We start from the raw sequence: 2,500 nt of genomic DNA, 5'->3' as shown, positions 1-2,500 counted from the left end.
TTCTGTATAGAGGGTTTTACATTCTGTGTGGTTCAACAACTCAAGGTCTTGAAAAAACACAAAGACACACACACACACACACACACACACACACACACACACACACACACACACACACACACACACACACACACACACACACACACACACACACACACACACATATACAGGCACATACACTACATAACAAAAAGTATGTGGACACCTGTTTGTCTAACATATCATTCCAAAATCATGGGCATTAATATGCATTTGGTCCCCCCTTTGCAGCTATAACAGCCTCCAGTCTTCTGGGAAGGCTTCCTACTAGATTTTGGAATATCGCTGTGAGGACTTGCATCAACTCAGCCACAAGAGCATTCGTGATGTCGAGCACTGATGTTGGGCAATTAGGCCTGGCTCACAGCCGGTGTTCCAATTCATCTCAAAGGTGTTTGATGGGGTTGAGGTCAGGCCTCTCTGCAGACCAGTCAAGTTCTTCCACACCGATCTCAACAAACCATTTCTACATGGACATCGCTTTGTGCAGTGGGGAATTGTCATGCTGAAACAGGAAAGGGCCTTCCCCAAACTGTTGGCAAAAAAATGGAAGCACAGAGTCATCTGGTATGTTATTGTTTGCTGTAGTATTAAGATTTCCCTCCACTGGAACTAAGGGGCCCGAACCATGAAAAACAGCCCCAGACCATTATTCCTCCTCCACCAAACTTTACAGTTGGTACTATGCATTGGGGCAGGTAGAGCTCTCCTGGCAGCCGCCACACCCAGGTTCGTCTGTCGGACTGCCAGATGGTGAAGCGTGATTCTTCACTCCAGAGAACGCGTTTCCACTGCTCCATAGTTCAATGGTGGCAAGCTTTACACCACTTCATCCGATGCTTTGCATTATGCATGGTGATCTTAGGCTTGTGTGCGGCTGCTCGGCCATGGAAACCCATTTCACGAAGCTCCCGACGAACAGTTATTGTGCTGACGTTGCTTCCAGTGGCAGTTAACCGAGGACTTGTCGGAAAGGTGGCATCCTATGACGGTGCCACGTTGAAAGTCACTGAGCTCTTCAGTAAGGCCATTCTATTGCCACTGTTTGTCTGTGGAGATTGCATGGCTGCGAGCTCAATTGTATACACCAGTCAGCAACAGGTGTGTCTGAAATTGCCGAATCCACTTATTTGAAGGGGTATCCACATACTTTTGGCCATGTAGAGTATGTATAGGGTTAAGGTGACTAGGTCATTTGATAAACAGAGTAGCAGCATGTGAGTGAGTATGCGTGTGTGTTGTCAGTAATACATATACATTTACGTTCATATTATGTGTGAGTGATCAAATGATGGAGTGTGTGTGTGTGTGTGTGTGTGTGTGTGTGTGTGTGTGTGCGTGTGTGCGTGTGTGTGTTGTTTTGGAGTGACAGTGTGTGTGTGTGTGCGTGTGTGTGTGTGTTGGAGTGACAGTGTGTGTGTGTGTTGGAGTGACAGTGTGTGTGCGTGTGTGCGTGTGTGTGTGTGTGCGTGCGTGCGTGTGTGTGTGTGCATGTGTGTGTGTGTTGAAGTGACAGTGTGTGTGCGTGTGTGCGTGCGTTCCTGCGTGTGTGTGTGTGTGTGTTGTGTTGGAGTGACAGTGTGTGTGTGTGTGTGTGTGTGTGTGTGTGTGTGTGTGTGTTGGAGTGACAGTGTGTGTGCGTGTGTGTGTGTTGGAGTGACAGTGTGTGTAAGTGTGTAGGGCCCTGTGAGTAGAGACTGTGCCTAAGAAATAATAACATACAAGGGTGAATTCAGATCGTCCGTGTGGCCGTTTTGCCAGCTATTTAATTAGCTATTTATTAGTCGTATTGCTCGGGGATAGAAACTGGTAAGGAGCCTGTTGGTGTCAGACTTGATTCACCGGTGTTGCTTGCCATGCGGAAGCAGAGTGAACAGTCTATGGCTTGGGTGGTTGGAGTCAATAACGATTTTTAGGGCCTTCCTTTCACACCGCCTGATGTGGAGGTCCTGGATGGAAGGCAGCTCGTCCCCAGTGATGGGCTGGGCTGTCCGCACCAGCCTCTGTAGCGCCATGCGATTGAAGGCGGTGCTATTACCATACCAAGCAGTGATGGGCTGTCTGCACCAGCCTCTGTAGCGCCATGCGATTGAAGGCGGTGTTATTACCATACCAAGCAGTGATGGGCTGTCTGCACCAGCCTCTGTAGCACCATGCGATTGAAGGCGGTGCTATTACCATACCAAGCAGTGATGGGCTGTCTGCACCAGCCTCTGTAGCACCATGCGATTGAAGGCGGTGTTATTACCATACCAAGCAGTACTGGGCTGTCTGCACCAGCCTCTGTAGCACCATGCGATTGAAGGCAGTGTTATTACCATACCAAGCAGTGATGGGCTGTCTGCACCAGCCTCTGTAGCACCATGCGATTGAAGGCGGTGCTATTACCATACCAAGCAGTGATGGGCTGTCTGCACCAGCCTCTGTAGCACCATGCGATTGAAGGCGGTGTTATTACCAT

Source organism: Oncorhynchus tshawytscha, unplaced genomic scaffold (assembly GCF_018296145.1).
Source record: "Oncorhynchus tshawytscha isolate Ot180627B unplaced genomic scaffold, Otsh_v2.0 Un_contig_7170_pilon_pilon, whole genome shotgun sequence".
Classification (NCBI taxonomy): Eukaryota; Metazoa; Chordata; class Actinopteri; order Salmoniformes; family Salmonidae; genus Oncorhynchus; species Oncorhynchus tshawytscha.
The sequence above is the reverse complement of the archived record's forward strand: the minus strand, read 5'-3'. Positions refer to the sequence as shown.